The sequence below is a fragment of the Opisthocomus hoazin genome, chromosome 16 (genome assembly GCF_030867145.1).
Source record: "Opisthocomus hoazin isolate bOpiHoa1 chromosome 16, bOpiHoa1.hap1, whole genome shotgun sequence".
Lineage (NCBI taxonomy): Eukaryota > Metazoa > Chordata > Aves > Opisthocomiformes > Opisthocomidae > Opisthocomus > Opisthocomus hoazin.
This window is the reverse complement of record NC_134429.1, coordinates 6498386-6517201: the sequence shown is the minus strand read 5'-3', so window position 1 is coordinate 6517201 and position 18816 is coordinate 6498386.

The following is an 18816-nucleotide window of genomic DNA, read 5'->3' as shown; positions in this document are numbered from 1 at the left end:
TGCTCTGAAAATGCGAATGCCTGCAGATAGCTCGCAGCCAGAAAGAGCTAGCCTGGAAAGCTGTTGCTCAGCCTCATCTGCCCATGGCACTGCTCGCACAGAGGCACAGAGACTGGGGCTGCTTGCTTGTCTTGCCACCTCAAACTTCAAACGTAGATTAGGTGGTCCGTGCCGGCAAACTCCGGTAGCCCTGCTCCGAAAATGCGAACGTCTGCAGATAACTGACAGCCAGAAAGAGCTAGCGTGAAAAGCTGTTGCTGAGCCTCATCTGCCCATGGCACTGCTCGCACAGAGGCACAGAGACTGGGGCTGCTTGCTTGTCTTGACCCCTCAAACTTCAAACGTAGCTTAGGTGGTTCGTGCAGGGGGCCTCCGGCAGCTCTGCTCCGAAAATGCGAACGTCTGCAGATAGCTCGCAGGCAGAAAGAGCTAGCCTGGAAAGCTGTTGCTCAGCCTCATCTGCCCATGGCACTGCTCGCACAGAGGCACAGAGACTGGGGCTGCTTGCTTGTCTTGCCCCGTTAAAGTTCAAAAGTAAATTAAGTTTTCCTTGCACGTTGCCTCCGGAAGCTCTGCTCAGAAAATGCGAGCGTCTGCAGATAGCTCGCAGCCAGAAAGAGCTAGCCTGGAAAGCTGTTGCTCAGCCTCATCTGCCCATGGCACTGCTCACACAGAGGCACAGAGACTGAGGCTTCTTGCTTGTCTTGCCACCTCAAAATTCAAACGTAGATTTCGAGGTTCGTTCAGGGGGCCTCTGCCAGCACTGTTCCGAAAATGGGAACGTCTGCAGATAGCTCGCCGGCAGAAAGAGCTAGCCTGGAAAGCTGTTGCTCAGCCTCATCTGCCCATGGCACTGCTCGCACAGAGGCACAGAGACTGGGGCTTCTTGCTTGTCTTACTCCCTTAAACTTCAAACGTACATTAGGTGGTCCGTGCCAGAAAACTCCAGCAGCCCTGTTCCGAAAATGCAAACGTCTGCAGATAGATGTCAGACAGAATGAGCTACCGTGGAAAGCTGTAGCTCAGCCTCATCTGCCCATGGCACTGCTCGCACAGAGGCACAGAGACTGGGACTGCTTGCTTGTCTTGCAACCTCAAACTTCAAACTTATCTTAGGTGGTCCGTGCAGGGGGCCTCTGGCAGCCCTGCTCCGAAAATGGGAACGTCTGCAGATGGCTCGCCGGCAGAGAGAGCTAGCCTGGAAAGATGTTGCTCAGCCTCATCTGCCCATGGCACTGCTCACACAGAGGCACAGAGACTGGGACTGCTTGCTTGTCTTGCCACCTCAAACTTCATACGTAGCTTAGGTGGTCCATGCCATGAGCCTCTGGCAGCGCTTCTTTGAAAATGCGAACGTCTGCAGATAGCTCGCATCCAGAAAGAGCTAGCCTGGGAAGCTGTTGCTGAGCCTCATCTGCCCATGGCACTGCTCGCACAGAGGCACAGAGACTGGGGCTGCTTGCTTGTCTTGCCCCGTTAAAATTCAAAAGTAAATTAAGTTTTCCTTGCACGTTGCCTCCGGCAGCTCTGCTCAGAAAATGCGAGCGTCTGCAGATAGCTCGCAGCCAGAAAGAGCTAGCCTGGAAAGCTGTTGCTGATCCTCATCTGCCCATGGCACTGCTCGCACAGAGGCACAGAGACTGGGGCTGCTTGCTTGTCTTGCAACCTCAAACTTCAAACGTATCTTAGGTGATCCGTGCAGGGGGCCTCTGGAAGCCCTGCACTGAAAATGCGAACGTCTGCAGATAGCTCGCATCCAGAAAGAGCTAGCCTGTAAAGCTGTTGCACAGCCTCATCTGCCCATGGCACTGCTCGCACAGAGGCACAGAGACTGGGGCTGCTTGCTTGTCTTGCCCCGTTAAAGTTCAGAAGTATCTTAAGTTTTCCGTGTAGGGGGGCTCCGGCAGCTCTGCTCCAAAAATACGTACATCTGCAGAGAGCTCGCAGCCAGAAAGAGCTACCGTGGAAAGCTGTTTCTCAGCCTCATCTGCCCATGGCACTGCTCGCACAGAGGCACAGAGACTGGGGCTGCTTGCTTGTCTTGCAACCTCAAACTTCAAACGTATCTTAGGTGGTCCGTGCCGGCCAACTCCGGCAGCCCTGCTCCGAAAATGCGAACGTCTGCAGATAGCTCGCAGGCAGAAAGAGCTAGCCTGGAAAGCTGTTGCTCAGCCTCATCTGCCCATGGCACTGCTCACACAGAGGAACAGAGACTGGGGCTTTTTGCTTGTCTTGCCACCTCAAACTTCAAACGTAGATTTGGAGGTTCGTTCAGGGGGCCTCTGGCAGCCCTGCTCTGAAAATGCTAACATCTGCAGATAGCTCGCAGCCAGAAAGAGCTAGCCTGGAAAGCTGTTGCTCAGCCTCATCTGCTCATGGCACTGCTCGTACAGAGGCACAGAGTCTTAGGCTGCTTGCTTGTCTTGCCACCTCGAACTTCAAACGTAGATTTGGGGGTCCGGGCTGTGCGTCCGGAACGCGTGCTCTGAAATACGAACGTCTGCAGATAGCTCGCAGCCAGAAAGAGCTAACCTTGAAAGCTGTTGCTCAGCCTCATCTGCCCATGGCACTGCTCGCACAGAGGCAGAGAGACTGGGGCTGCTTGCTTGTTTTGCCCCCTCAAACTTCAAACGTATCTTAGGTGGTCCATGAAGGGCGCTTCCGGCAGCCCTGCTCCAAAAATGCGAACGTCTGCAGATAGCTCACAGGCAGAAAGAGCTAGCCTGGAAAGCTGTTGCTCAGCCTCATCTGCCCATGGCACTGCTCGCACAGAGGCACAGAGACTGGGGCTGCTTGCTTGTTTTGCCCCCTCAAACTTCAAACGTAGCTTAAGTGCTTCGTGCCGGGCGCCTCTGGCAGCCCTTCTCTGAAAATGCGAAAGTCGGCAGATAGCTCGCAGGCAGAAAGAGCTAGCCTGGAAAGCTGTTGCTCAGCCTCATCTGCCCATGGCACTGCTCGCACAGAGGCACAGAGACTGGGGCTGCTTGCTTGTTTTGCCAACTCAAACTTCAAACGTAGATTTGCAAGTTCGTTCAGGGGGCCTCTGGCAGCCCTGCTCTGAAAATGGGAACGTCTGCAGATAGCTTGCTGGCAGAAAGAGCTAGCCTGGAAAGCTGTTGCTGAGCCTCATCTGCCCATGGCACTGCTCGCACAGAGGCACAGAGAATGGGGCTGCTTGCTTGTCTTGCCACGTTAAAGTTCAAAAGTATCTTAAGTTTTCCTTGCAGGTTGCCTCCGGCAGCTCTGCTCAGAAAATGCGAGCGTCTGCAGATAGCTCGCAGCCAGAAAGAGCTAGCCTGGAAAGCTGTTGCTCAGCCTCATCTGCCCATGGCACTGCTCGCACAGAGGCACAGAGACTGGGGCTGCTTGCTTGTTTTGATACCTCAAACTTCAAACGTAGCTTTGGCGGTTCGTGCAAAGTGCTTCCGGCAGCTCTGCTCCAAAAATGCGAACGTCTGCAGATAGCTGGCAGCCAGAAAGAGCTAGCCTGGAAAGCTGTTGCTCAGCCTCATCTGCCCATGGCACTGCTCGCACAGAGGCACAGAGACTGGGGCTGCTTGCTTGTCTTGACCCCTCAAACTTCAAATGTATCTTAGGTGGACCATGCCAGGCGCTTCCGTCAGCCCTGCTCCCAAAAGGCGAACGTTTGCAGATAGCTCGCAGACAGAAAGAGCTAGCCTGGAAAGCTGTTGCTCAGCCTCAACAGCCCATGGCACTGCTCGCACAGAGGCACAGAGACTGGGGCTGCTTGCTTGTCTTGCACCCTTCAACTTCAAACGTATCTTTGGGGGTCCATGATGGGCACATCCAACAGTGCTGCTCTGAAAATGCTAACGTCTCCAGATAGCTCGCAGCCAGAAAGACCTAGCCTGGAAAGCTGTTGCTCAGCCTCATCTGCCCATGGCACTGTTCGCAGAGAGGCACAGAGACTGGGGCTGCTTGCTTGTGTTGCCACCTCAAACTTCAAACGTAGATTTGGAGGTTTGTTCAGGGGGCCTCTGGCAGCCCTGTTTCGAAAATGGGAACGTCTGCAGATAGCTCGCAGCCAGAAATAGCTAGCCTGGAAAGCTGTTGCTCAGCCTCATCTGCCCATGGCACTGCTCGCACAGAGGCACAGAGACTGGGGCTGCTTGCTTGTCTTGCCCCGTTAAAGTTCAAAAGTATCTTAGGTTTTCCGTGCCGGCCGCCTACAGCAGCCCTGCTCTGAAAATGTGAATGCCTGCAGATAGCTCGCAGCCAGAAAGAGCTAGCCTGGAAAGCTGTTGCTCAGCCTCATCTGCCCATGGCACTGCTCGCACAGAGGCACAGAGACTGGGGCTGCTTGCTTGTCTTGCCACCTCAAACTTCAAACGTAGATTAGGTGGTCCGTGCCGGCAAACTCCGGTAGCCCTGCTCCGAAAATGCGAACGTCTGCAGATAACTGACAGCCAGAAAGAGCTAGCGTGAAAAGCTGTTGCTGAGCCTCATCTGCCCATGGCACTGCTCGCACAGAGGCACAGAGACTGGGGCTGCTTGCTTGTCTTGACCCCTCAAACTTCAAACGTAGCTTAGGTGGTTCGTGCAGGGGGCCTCCGGCAGCTCTGCTCCGAAAATGCGAACGTCTGCAGATAGCTCGCATCCAGAAAGAGCTAGCCTGGAAAGCTGTTGCTCAGCCTCATCTGCCCATGGCACTGCTCGCACAGAGGCACAGAGACTGGGGCTGCTTGCTTGTCTTGCCCCGTTAAAGTTCAAAAGTAAATTAAGTTTTCCTTGCATGTTGCCTCCGGAAGCTCTGCTCAGAAAATGCGAGCGTCTGCAGATAGCTCGCAGCCAGAAAGAGCTAGCCTGGAAAGCTGTTGCTCAGCCTCATCTGCCCATGGCACTGCTCACACAGAGGCACAGAGACTGAGGCTTCTTGCTTGTCTTGCCACCTCAAAATTCAAACGTAGATTTCGAGGTTCGTTCAGGGGGCCTCTGCCAGCACTGTTCCGAAAATGGGAACGTCTGCAGATAGCTCGCCGGCAGAAAGAGCTAGCCTGGAAAGCTGTTGCTCAGCCTCATCTACCCATGGCACTGCTCGCACAGAGGCACAGAGACTGGGGCTTCTTGCTTGTCTTACTCCCTTAAACTTCAAACGTACATTAGGTGGTCCGTGCCAGAAAACTCCAGCAGCCCTGTTCCGAAAATGCAAACGTCTGCAGATAGATGTCAGACAGAATGAGCTACCGTGGAAAGCTGTAGCTCAGCCTCATCTGCCCATGGCACTGCTCGCACAGAGGCACAGAGACTGGGACTGCTTGCTTGTCTTGCAACCTCAAACTTCAAACTTATCTTAGGTGGTCCGTGCAGGGGGCCTCTGGCAGCCCTGCTCCGAAAATGGGAACGTCTGCAGATGGCTCGCCGGCAGAGAGAGCTAGCCTGGAAAGATGTTGCTCAGCCTCATCTGCCCATGGCACTGCTCACACAGAGGCACAGAGACTGGGACTGCTTGCTTGTCTTGCCACCTCAAACTTCATATGTAGCTTAGGTGGTCCATGCCATGAGCCTCTGGCAGCGCTTCTTTGAAAATGCGAACGTCTGCAGATAGCTCGCATCCAGAAAGATCTAGCCTGGGAAGCTGTTGCTGAGCCTCATCTGCCCATGGCACTGCTCGCACAGAGGCACAGAGACTGGGGCTGCTTGCTTGTCTTGCCCCGTTAAAATTCAGAAGTAAATTAAGTTTTCCTTGCACGTTGCCTCCGGCAGCTCTGCTCAGAAAATGCGAGCGTCTGCAGATAGCTCGCAGCCAGAAAGAGCCAGCCTGGAAAGCTGTTGCTCAGCCTCATCTGCCCATGGCACTGCTCGCACAGAGGCAGAGAGACTGGGGCTGCTTGCTTGTCTTGCCACCTCAAAATTCAAACGTAGATTTGGAGGTTCGTTCAGGGGGCCTCTGGCAGCACTGTTCTGAAAATGGGAACGTCTGCAGATAGCTCGCCGGCAGAAAGAGCTAGCCTGGAAAGCTGTTGCTGATCCTCATCTGCCCATGGCACTGCTCGCACAGAGGCACAGAGACTGGGGCTGCTTGCTTGTCTTGCAACCTCAAACTTCAAACGTATCTTAGGTGATCCGTGCAGGGGGCCTCTGGAAGCCCTGCACTGAAAATGCGAACGTCTGCAGATAGCTCGCATCCAGAAAGAGCTAGCCTGTAAAGCTGTTGCACAGCCTCATCTGCCCATGGCACTGCTCGCACAGAGGCACAGAGACTGGGGCTGCTTGCTTGTCTTGCCCCGTTAAAGTTCAGAAGTATCTTAAGTTTTCCGTGTAGGGGGGCTCCGGCAGCTCTGCTCCAAAAATACCTACATCTGCAGAGAGCTCGCAGCCAGAAAGAGCTACCGTGGAAAGCTGTTTCTCAGCCTCATCTGCCCATGGCACTGCTCGCACAGAGGCACAGAGACTGGGGCTGCTTGCTTGTCTTGCAACCTCAAACTTCAAACGTATCTTAGGTGGTCCGTGCCGGCCAACTCCGGCAGCCCTGCTCCGAAAATGCGAACGTCTGCAGATAGCTCGCAGGCAGAAAGAGCTAGCCTGGAAAGCTGTTGCTCAGCCTCATCTGCCCATGGCACTGCTCACACAGAGGCACAGAGACTGGGGCTTCTTGCTTGTCTTGCCACCTCAAACTTCAAACGTAGATTTGGAGGTTCGTTCAGGGGGCCTCTGGCAGCCCTGCTCTGAAAATGGGAACATCTGCAGATAGCTCGCCGGCAGAAAGACCTAGCCTGGAAAGCTGTTGCTGAGCCTCATCTGCCCATGGCACTGCTCGCACAGAGGCACAGAGACTGGGGCTGCTTGCTTGTTTTGCCCCCTCAAACTTCAAACATATCTTAGGTGGTCCGTGCCAGTATCCTCTGGAATCCCTGCTTTGAAAATGCGAACATCTGCAGATAGCTCGCACCCAGAAAGAGATAACCTGGAAAGCTGTTGCTCAGCCTCATCTGCCCATGGCACTGCTCGCACAGAGGCACAGAGAGTGGGGCTGCTTGCTTGTCTTGCCGCCTCAAACTTCAAACGTAGTTTAGGTGGTCCACGCAGGGAGCCTCTGGCAGCCCTGCTCTGAAAATGCGAACGTCTGCAGTTAGCTGGCAGCCAGAAAGGGCTAGCGTGGAAAGCTGTTGCTCATCCTCATCTGCCCATGGCACTGCTCGCACAGAGGCAGAGAGACTGGGGCTTCTTGCTTCTCTTGCCACCTCAAACTTCAAACGTAGATTTGGAGGTTCTTTCAGGGGGCCTCCGGCAGCCCTGCTCCGAAAATGCGAATGTCTGCAGATAGCTCTCAGGCAGAATGAGCTAGCGTGGAAAGCTTTTGCTGAGCCTCATCTGCCCATGGCACTGCTCGCACAGAGGCACAGAGACTGGGGCTGCTTGCTTGTCTTGACCCCTCAAACTTCAAACGTAGTTTAGCTGGTCCACGCAGGGGGCCTCTGGCAGCCCTGCTCTGAAAATGCGAACGTCAGCAGTTAGCTGGCAGCCAGAAAGGGCTTGCGTGGAAAGCTGTTGCTCATCCTCATCTGCCCATGGCACTGCTCGCACAGAGGCAGAGAGACTGGGGCTTCTTGCTTCTCTTGCCACCTCAAACTTCAAACGTAGATTTGGAGGTTCTTTCAGGGGGCCTCCGGCAGCCCTGCTCCGAAAATGCGAACGTCTGCAGATAGATCTCAGGCAGAATGAGCTAGCGTGGAAAGCTTTTGCTGAGCCTCATCTGCCCATGGCACTGCTCGCACAGAGGCACAGAGACTGGGGCTGCTTGCTTGTCTTGACCCCTCAAACTTCAAACGTAACTTATGTGGTCCGTACCAGGAGCCTCTGGCAGCCCTGCTCTGAAAATGCGAACGTCTGCAGATAGCTCGCTGGCAGAAAGAGCTAGCCTGGAAAGCTGTTGCTCAGCCTCATCTTCCCATGGCACTGCTCGCACAGAGGCACAGAGACTGGGGCTGCTTGCTTGTCTTGCCCCGTTAAAGTTCAAAAGTATCTTAAGTTTTCCTTGCAGGTTGCCTCCGGCAGCTCTGCTCAGAAAATGCGAACGTCTGCAGATAGCTCGCAGCCAGAAAGAGCTAGCCTGGAAAGCTGTTGCTCAGCCTCATCTGCCCATGGCACTGCTCGCACAGAGGCAGAGAGACTGGGGCTTCTTGCTTGTCTTGCCACCTCAAAATTCAAACGTAGATTTGGAGGTTCGTTCAGGGGGCCTCTGGCAGCCCAGTTCCGAAAATGGGAACGTCTGCAGATAGCTCGCATCCAGAAAGAGCTAGCCTGTAAAGCTGTTACTGAGCCTCATCTGCCCATGGCACTGCTCGCACAGAGGCACAGAGACTGGGGCTTCTTGCTTGTCTTACTCCCTTAAACTTCAAACGTACATTAGGTGGTCCGTGCCAGAAAACTCCAGCAGCCCTGTTCCGAAAATGCAAACGTCTGCAGATAGATGTCAGACAGAATGAGCTACCGTGGAAAGCTGTTGCTCAGCCTCATCTGCCCATGGCACTGCTCGCACAGAGGCACAGAGACTGGGACTGCTTGCTTGTCTTGCAACCTCAAACTTCAAACGTATCTTAGGTGGTCCGTGCAGGGGGCCTCTGGCAACCCTGCTCCGAAAATGGGAACGTCTGCAGATGGCTCGCCGGCAGAGAGAGCTAGCCTGGAAAGATGTTGCTGAGCCTCATCTGCCCATGGCACTGCTCGCACAGAGGCACAGAGACTGGGACTGCTTGCTTGTCTTGCCACCTCAAACTTTATACGTAGCTTAGGTGGTCCATGCCATGAGCCTCTGGCAGCGCTTCTTTGAAAATGCGAACGTCTGCAGATAGCTCGCATCCAGAAAGAGCTAGCCTGGAAAGCTCTTGCTCAGCCTCATCTGCCCATGGCACTGCTCGCACAGAGGCACAGAGACTGGGGCTGCTTGCTTCTCTTGCCACCTCAAACTTCAAACGTAGCTTAGGTGGTCCATGCCATGAGCCTCTGGCAGCCCTGCTCTGAAAATGGGAACGTCTGCAGATAGCTCGCAGGCAGAAAGAGCTAGCCTGGAAAGCTCTTGCTCAGCCTCATCTGCCCATGGCACTGCTCGCACCGAGGCACAGAGACTGGGGCTGCTTGCTTCTCTTGCCACCTCAAACTTCAAACGTATCTTAGGTGGTCCGTGCCGGCCAACTCCGGCAGCCCTGCTCCGAAAATGCGAACGTCTGCAGATAGCTCGCAGGCAGAAAGAGCTAGCCTGGAAAGCTTTTGCTGAGCCTCATCTGCCCATGGCACTGCTCGCACAGAGGCACAGAGACTGGGGCTGCTTGCTTGTCTTGACCCCTCAAACTTCAAACGTAACTTAGGTGGTCCGTGCCGGGCGACTCCGGCAGCCCTGCTCCGAAAATGCGAACGTCTGCAGATAGCTCGCATCCAGAAAGAGCTAGCCTGGAAAGCTGTTGCTGAGCCTCATCTGCCCATGGCACTGCTCGCACAGAGGCACAGAGACTGGGGCTTCTTGCTTGTCTTACTCCCTTAAACTTCAAACGTACATTAGGTGGTCCGTGCCAGAAAACTCCAGCAGCCCTGTTCCGAAAATGCAAACGTCTGCAGATAGATGTCAGACAGAATGAGCTACCGTGGAAAGCTGTTGCTCAGCCTCATCTGTCCATGGCACTGCTCGCACAGAGGCACAGAGACTGGGACTGCTTGCTTGTCTTGCAACCTCAAACTTCAAACGTATCTTAGGTGGTCCGTGCAGGGGGCCTCTGGCAGCCCTGCTCCGAAAATGGGAACGTCTGCAGATGGCTCGCCGGCAGAGAGAGCTAGACTGGAAAGATGTTGCTCAGCCTCATCTGCCCATGGCACTGCTCGCACAGAGGCACAGAGACTGGGACTGCTTGCTTGTCTTGCCACCTCAAACTTCATACGTAGCTTAGGTGGTCCATGCCATGAACCTCTGGCAGCGCTTCTTTGAAAATGCGAACGTCTGCAGATAGCTCGCATCCAGAAAGAGCTAGCCTGGGAAGCTGTTGCTGAGCCTCATCTGCCCATGGCACTGCTCGCACAGAGGCACAGAGACTGGGGCTGCTTGCTTGTCTTGCCCCGTTAAAATTCAAAAGTAAATTAAGTTTTCCTTGCACGTTGCCTCCGGCAGCTCTGCTCAGAAAATGCGAGCGTCTGCAGATAGCTCGCAGCCAGAAAGAGCTAGCCTGGAAAGCTGTTGCTCAGCCTCATCTGCCCATGGCACTGCTCACACAGAGGCAGAGAGACTGGGGCTGCTTGCTTGTCTTGCCACCTCAAAATTCAAACGTAGATTTGGAGGTTCGTTCAGGGGGCCTCTGGCAGCACTGTTCTGAAAATGGGAACGTCTGCAGATAGCTCGCAGGCAGAAAGAGCTAGCCTGGAAAGCTGTTGCTCAGCCTCATCTGCGCATGGCACTGCTCGCACAGAGGCACAGAGACTGGGGCTGCTTGCTTGTCTTGCCCCCACAAACTTCAAACGTTGATTAGGTGGTCCCGGCCGGCCAACTCCGGCAGCCCTGCTCCGAAAATACGAATGTATGCAGATAGCTCGCAGCCAGAAAGAGCTATCCTGGAAAGGTGTTGCTGAGCCTCATCTGCCCATGGCACTGCTCGCACAGAGGCACAGAGACTGGGGCTGCTTGCTTGTCTTGCCCCGTTAAAGTTCAAAAGTATCTTAAGTTTTCCGTGTAGGGGGGCTCCGGCAGCTCTGCTCCAAAAATACGTACATGTGCAGAGAGCTCGCAGCCAGAAAGAGCTACCGTGGAAAGCTGTTTCTCAGCCTCATCTGCCCATGGCACTGCTCACACAGAGGCACAGAGACTGGGGCTGCTTGCTTCTCTTGCCACCTCAAACTTCAAACGTAGATTTGGAGGTTCCTTCAGGGGGCCTCCGGCAGCCCTGCTCCGAAAATGCGAATGTCTGCAGATAGCTCTCAGGCAGAATGAGCTAGCGTGGAAAGCTTTTGCTGAGCCTCATCTGCCCATGGCACTGCTCGCACAGAGGCACAGAGACTGGGGCTGCTTGCTTGTCTTGACCCCTCAAACTTCAAACGTAACTTAGGTGGTCCGTGCCGGGCGACTCCGGCAGCCCTGCTCCGAAAATGCGAACGTCTGCAGATAGCTCGCATCCAGAAAGAGCTAGCCTGGAAAGCTGTTGCTGAGCCTCATCTGCCCATGGCACTGCTCGCGCAGAGGCACAGAGACTGGGGCTGCTTGCTTGTCTTGCAACCTCAAACTTCAAACGTATCTTAGGTGGTCCGTGCCGGCCAACTCCGGCAGCCCTGCTCCGAAAATGCGAACGTCTGCAGATAGCTCGCAGGCAGAAAGAGCTAGCCTGGAAAGCTGTTGCTCAGCCTCATCTGCCCATGGCACTGCTCACACAGAGGCACAGAGACTGGGGCTTCTTGCTTCTCTTGCCACCTCAAACTTCAAACGTAGATTTGGAGGTTCGTTCAGGGGGCCTCTGGCAGCCCTGCTCTGAAAATTGGAACGTCTGCAGATAGCTCGCCGGCAGAAAGAGCTAGCCTGGAAAGCTGTTGCTCAGCCTCATCTGCCCATGGCACTGCTCGCAGAGAGGCACAGAGACTGGGGCTGCTTGCTTGTTTTGCCACCTCAAACTTCAAACATATCTTAGGTGGTCCGTGCCAGTATCCTCTGGAATCCCTGCTTTGAAAATGCGAACATCTGCAGATAGCTCGCATCCAGAAAGAGATAACCTGGAAAGCTGTTGCTCAGCCTCATCTGCCCATGGCACTGCTCGCACAGAGGCACAGAGACTGGGGCTGCTTGCTTGTCTTGCCCCCTCAGACTTCAAACGTAGCTTAGGTGGTCCGTGCAGGGGGCCTCCGGCAGCTCTGCTCCGAAAATGCGAACGTCTGTAGATGCCTCGCAGCCAGAAAGAGCTAGCCTGGAAAGCTGTTGCTCATCCTCCTCTGCCCATGGCACTGCTCGCACAGAGGCACAGAGACTGGGGCTTCTTGCTTGTCTTGCCACCTCAAACTTCAAACGTACATTTGGAGGTTCGTTCTGGGGGCCTCTGGCAGCCCTGTTCCGAAAATGGGAACGTCTGCAGATAGCTCGCTGGCAGAAAGAGCTAGCCTGGAAAGCTGTTGCTCAGCCTCATCTGCTCATGGCACTGCTCGCACAGAGGCACAGAGACTGGGACTGCTTGCTTGTCTTGCCACCTCAAACTTCATACGTACCTTAGGTGGTCCATGCCAGGAGTCTCTAGCAGCGCTGCTTTGAAAATGCAAAAGTCTGCAGATAGCTCGCATCCAGAAAGATGTAGTCTGGAAAGCTGTTGCTCAGCCTCATCTGCCCATGGCACTGCTCGCACAGAGGCACAGAGACTGGGGCTGCTTGCTTGTCTTGCCGCCTCAAACTTCAAACGTAGTTTAGGTGGTCCACGCAGGGAGCCTCTGGCAGCCATGCTCTGAAAATGCGAACGTCTGCAGTTAGCTGGCAGCCAGAAAGGGCTAGTGTGGAAAGCTGTTGCTCATCCTCATCTGCCCATGGCACTGCTCGCACAGAGGCACAGAGACTGGGGCTGCTTGCTTCTCTTGCCACCTCAAACTTCAAACGTAGATTTGGAGGTTCTTTCAGGGGGCCTCCGGCAGCCCTGCTCCGAAAATGCGAACGTCTGCAGATAGCTCTCAGGGAGAATGAGCTAGCGTGGAAAGCTTTTGCTGAGCCTCATCTGCCCATGGCACTGCTCGCACAGAGGCACAGAGACTGGGGCTGCTTGCTTGTCTTGACCCCTCAAACTTCAAACGTAACTTAGGTGGTCCGTGCCGGGCGACTCCGGCAGCCCTGCTCCGAAAATGCGAAAGTCTGCAGATAGCTCGCATCCAGAAAGAGCTAGCCTGGAAAGCTGTTGCTGAGCCTCATCTGCCCATGGCACTGCTCGCGCAGAGGCACAGAGACTGGGGCTGCTTGCTTGTCTTGCAACCTCAAACTTCAAACGTATCTTAGGTGGTCCGTGCCGGCCAACTCCGGCAGCCCTGCTCCGAAAATGCGAACGTCTGCAGATAGCTCGCAGGCAGAAAGAGCTAGCCTGGAAAGCTGTTGCTCAGCCTCATCTGCCCATGGCACTGCTCGCACAGAGGCACAGAGACTGGGGCTGCTTGCTTGTCTTGACCCCTCAAACTTCAAACGTAACTTAGGTGGTCCGTACCAGTATCCTCTGGAATCCCTGCTTTGAAAATGCGAACATCTGCAGATAGCTCGCATCCAGAAAGAGATAACCTGGAAAGCTGTTGCTGAGCCTCATCTGCCCATGGCACTGCTCGCACAGAGGCACAGAGACTGGGGCTTCTTGCTTCTCTTGCCACCTCAAACTTCAAACGTAGATTTGGAGGTTCGTTCAGGGGGCCTCTGGCAGCCCTGCTCTGAAAATGGGAACGTCTGCAGATAGCTCGCCGGCAGAAAGAGCTAGCCTGGAAAGCTGTTGCTCAGCCTCATCTGCCCATGGCACTGCTCGCACAGAGGCACAGAGACTGGGGCTGCTTGCTTGTTTTGCCCCCTCAAACTTCAAACATATCTTAGGTGGTCCGTGCCAGTATCCTCTGGAATCCCTGCTTTGAAAATGCGAACATCTGCAGATAGCTCGCATCCAGAAAGAGATAACCTGGAAAGCTGTTGCTCAGCCTCATCTGCCCATGGCACTGCTCGCACAGAGGCACAGAGACTGGGGCTGCTTGCTTGTCTTGCCGCCTCAAACTTCAAACGTAGTTTAGGTGGTCCGTGCGGGGAGCCTCTGGCAGCCCTGCTCTGAAAATGCGAACGTCAGCAGTTAGCTGGCAGCCAGAAATGGCTTGCGTGGAAAGCTGTTGCTCATCCTCATCTGCCCATGGCACTGCTCGCACAGAGGCAGAGAGACTGGGGCTTCTTGCTTCTCTTGCCACCTCAAACTTCAAATGTAGATTTGGAGGTTCTTTCAGGGGGCCTCCGGCAGCCCTGCTCCGAAAATGCGAACGTCTGCAGATAGCTCTCAGGCAGAATGAGCTAGCGTGGAAAGCTTTTGCTGAGCCTCATCTGCCCATGGCACTGCTCGCACAGAGGCACAGAGACTGGGGCTGCTTGCTTGTCTTGACCCCTCAAACTTCAAACGTAACTTAGGTGGTCCGTGCCGGGCGACTCCGGCAGCCCTGCTCCGAAAATGCGAACGTCTGCAGATAGCTCGCATCCAGAAAGAGCTAGCCTGGAAAGCTGTTGCTGAGCCTCATCTGCCCATGGCACTGCTCGCGCAGAGGCACAGAGACTGGGGCTGCTTGCTTGTCTTGACCCCTCAAACTTCAAACGTAGCTTAGGTGGTCCGTGCAGGGGGCCTCCGGCAGCTCTGCTCCGAAAATGCGAACGTCTGTAGATGCCTCGCAGCCAGAAAGAGCTAGCCTGGAAAGCTGTTGCTCATCCTCCTCTGCCCATGGCACTGGTCGCACAGAGGCACAGAGACTGGGGCTTCTTGCTTGTCTTGCCACCTCAAACTTCAAACGTACATTTGGAGGTTCGTTCTGGGGGCCTCTGGCAGCCCTGTTCCGAAAATGGGAACGTCTGCAGATAGCTCGCTGGCAGAAAGAGCTAGCCTGGAAACCTGTTGCTCAGCCTCATCTTCCCATGGCACTGCTCGCACAGAGGCACAGAGACTGGGGCTGCTTGCTTGTCTTGCCCCGTTAAAGTTCAAAAGTATCTTAAGTTTTCCTTGCAGGTTGCCTCCGGCAGCTCTGCTCAGAAAATGCGAACGTCTGCAGATAGCTCGCAGCCAGAAAGAGCTAGCCTGGAAAGCTGTTGCTCAGCCTCATCTGCCCATGGCACTGCTCGCACAGAGGCAGAGAGACTGGGGCTTCTTGCTTGTCTTGCCACCTCAAAATTCAAACGTAGATTTGGAGGTTCGTTCAGGGGGCCTCTGGCAGCCCAGTTCCGAAAATGGGAACGTCTGCAGATAGCTCGCCGGCAGAAAGAGCTAGCCTGGAAAGCTGTTGCTGAGCCTCATCTGCCCATGGCACCGCTCGCACAGAGGCACAGAGACTGGGGCTGCTTGCTTGTCTTGCAACCTCAAACTTCAAACGTATCTTAGGTGGTCCGTGCAGGGGGGCTCCGGCAGCCCTGCTCCGAAAATGCGAACGTCTGCAGATAGCTCGCATCCAGAAAGAGCTAGCGTGGAAAGCTGTTGCTCAGCCTCATCTGCCCATGGCACTGCTTGCACAGAGGCACAGAGACTGGGGCTGCTTGCTTGTCTTGCCCCCTCAAACTTCAAACGTAGTTTAGGTGGTCCACGCGGGGAGATTCTGGCAGCCCTGCTCTGAAAATGCGAACGTCTGCAGTTAGCTCGCAACCTTAAAGGGCTAGAGTGGAAAGCTGTTGCTCAGCCTCATCTGCCCATGGCACTGCTCGCACAGAGGCACAGAGACTGGGGCTGCTTGCTTGTCTTGCCACCTCAAACTTCAAACGTATCTTAGGTGGTCCGTGCCGGCCAACTCCGGCAGCCCTGCTCCGAAAATGCGAACGTCTGCAGATAGCTCGCAGGCAGAAAGAGCTAGCCTGGAAAGCTTTTGCTGAGCCTCATCTGCCCATGGCACTGCTCGCACAGAGGCACAGAGACTGGGGCTGCTTGCTTGTCTTGACCCCTCAAACTTCAAACGTAACTTAGGTGGTCCGTGCCGGCCAACTCCGGCAGCCCTGCTCCGAAAATGCGAACGTCTGCAGATAGCTCGCAGGCAGAAAGAGCTAGCCTGGAAAGCTGTTGCTCAGCCTCATCTGCCCATGGCACTGCTCGCACAGAGGCACAGAGACTGGGGCTTCTTGCTTCTCTTGCCACCTCAAACTTCAAACGTAGATTTGGAGGTTCTTTCAGGGGGCCTCCGGCAGCCCTGCTCCGAAAATGCTAACGTCTGCAGATAGCTCTCAGGCAGAATGAGCTAGCGTGGAAAGCTTTTGCTGAGCCTCATCTGCCCATGGCACTGCTCGCACAGAGGCACAGAGACTGGGGCTGCTTGCTTGTTTTGCCAACTCAAACTTCAAACGTAGTTTAGGTGGTCCACGCGGGGAGATTCTGGCAGCCCTGCTCTGAAAATGCGAACGTCTGCAGTTAGCTCGCAGCCTTAAAGGGCTAGAGTGGAAAGCTGTTGCTCAGCCTCATCTGCCCATGGCACTGCTCGCACAGAGGCACAGAGACTGGGGCTTCTTGCTTCTCTTGCCACCTCAAACTTCAAACGTACATTTGGAGGTTCGTTCTGGGGGCCTCTGGCAGCCCTGTTCCGAAAATGGGAACGTCTGCAGATAGCTCGCAGGCAGAAAGAGCTAGCCTGGAAAGCTGTTGCTCAGCCTCATCTGCCCATGGCACTGCTCGCACAGAGGCACAGAGACTGGGGCTGCTTGCTTGTCTTGACCCCTCAAACTTCAAACGTAACTTAGGTGGTCCGTACCAGGAGCCTCTGGCAGCCCTGCTCTGAAAATGCGAACGTCTGCAGATAGCTCGCTGGCAGAAAGAGCTAGCCTGGAAAGCTGTTGCTCAGCCTCATCTGCCCATGGCACTGCTCGCACAGAGGCACAGAGACTGGGGCTGCTTGCTTGTCTTGACCCCTCAAACTTCAAACGTAACTTAGGTGGTCCGTGCCGGGCGACTAAGGCAGCCCTGCTCCGAAAATGCGAACGTCTGCAGATAGCTCGCATCCAGAAAGAGCTAGCCTGGAAAGCTGTTGCTGAGCCTCATCTGCCCATGGCACTGCTCGCGCAGAGGCACAGAGACTGGGGCTGCTTGCTTGTCTTGCAACCTCAAACTTCAAACGTATCTTAGGTGGTCCGTGCCGGCCAACTCCGGCAGCCCTGCTCCGAAAATGCGAACGTCTGCAGATAGCTCGCAGGCAGAAAGAGCTAGCCTGGAAAGCTGTTGCTCAGCCTCATCTGCCCATGGCACTGCTCGCACAGAGGCACAGAGACTGGGGCTTCTTGCTTCTCTTGCCACCTCAAACTTCAAACGTAGATTTGGAGGTTCTTTCAGGGGGCCTCCGGCAGCCCTGCTCCGAAAATGCGAACGTCTGCAGATAGCTCTCAGGCAGAATGAGCTAGCGTGGAAAGCTTTTGCTGAGCCTCATCTGCCCATGGCACTGCTCGCACAGAGGCACAGAGACTGGGGCTGCTTGCTTGTCTTGCCCCCTCAAACTTCAAACGTAGTTTAGGTGGTCCACGCGGGGAGCCTCTGGCAGCCCTGCTCTGAAAATGCGAACGTCTGCAGTTAGCTCGCAGCCTTAAAGGGCTAGAGTGGAAAGCTGTTGCTCAGCCTCATCTGCCCATGGCACTGCTCGCACAGAGGCACAGAGACTGGGGCTTCTTGTTTCTCTTGCCACCTCAAACTTCAAACGTACATTTGGAGGTTCGTTCTGGGGGCCTCTGGCAGCCCTGTTCCGAAAATGGGAACGTCTGCAGATAGCTCGCAGCCAGAAAGAGCTAGCCTGGAAAGCTGTTGCTCAGCCTCATCTGCCCATGGCACTGCTCGCACAGAGGCACAGAGACTGGGGCTGCTTGCTTGTCTTGACCCCTCAAACTTCAAACGTAACTTAGGTGGTCCGTACCAGGAGCCTCTGGCAGCCCTGCTCTGAAAATGCGAACGTCTGCAGATAGCTCGCTGGCAGAAAGAGCTAGCCTGGAAAGCTGTTGCTCAGCCTCATCTTCCCATGGCACTGCTCGCACAGAGGCACAGAGACTGGGGCTGCTTGCTTGTCTTGCCCCGTTAAAGTTCAAAAGTATCTTAAGTTTTCCTTGCAGGTTGCCTCCGGCAGCTCTGCTCAGAAAATGCGAACGTCTGCAGATAGCTCGCAGCCAGAACGAGCTAGCCTGGAAAGCTGTTGCTCAGCCTCCTCTGCCCATGGCACTGCTCGCACAGAGGCACAGAGACTGGGGCTTCTTGCTTGTCTTGCCACCTCAAACTTCAAACGTACATTTGGAGGTTCGTTCTGGGGGCCTCTGGCAGCCCTGTTCCGAAAATGGGAACGTCTGCAGATAGCTCGCATCCAGAAAGATGTAGTCTGGAAAGCTGTTGCTCAGCCTCATCTGCCCATGGCACTGCTCGCACAGAGGCACAGAGACTGGGGCTGCTTGCTTGTCTTGCCGCCTCAAACTTCAAACGTAGTTTAGATGGTCCACGCAGGGAGCCTCTGGCAGCCCTGCTCTGAAAATGCGAACGTCTGCAGTTAGCTCGCAGCCAGAAAGGGCTAGCGTGGAAAGCTGTTGCTCATCCTCATCTGCCCATGGCACTGCTCGCACAGAGGCACAGAGACTGGGGCTGCTTGCTTCTCTTGCCACCTCAAACTTCAAACGTAGATTTGGAGGTTCTTTCAGGGGGCCTCCGGCAGCCCTGCTCCGAAAATGCGAATGTCTGCAGATAGCTCTCAGGCAGAATGAGCTAGCGTGGAAAGCTTTTGCTGAGCCTCATCTGCCCATGGCACTGCTCGCACAGAGGCACAGAGACTGGGGCTGCTTGCTTGTCTTGACCCCTCAAACTTCAAACGTAACTTAGGTGGTCCGTGCCGGGCGACTCCGGCAGCCCTGCTCCGAAAATGCGAACGTCTGCAGATAGCTCGCATCCAGAAAGAGCTAGCCTGGAAAGCTGTTGCTGAGCCTCATCTGCCCATGGCACTGCTCGCGCAGAGGCACAGAGACTGGGGCTGCTTGCTTGTCTTGCAACCTCAAACTTCAAACGTATCTTAGGTGGTCCGTGCCGGCCAACTCCGGCAGCCCTGCTCCGAAAATGCGAACGTCTGCAGATAGCTCGCAGGCAGAAAGAGCTAGCCTGGAAAGCTGTTGCTCAGCCTCATCTGCCCATGGCACTGCTCACACAG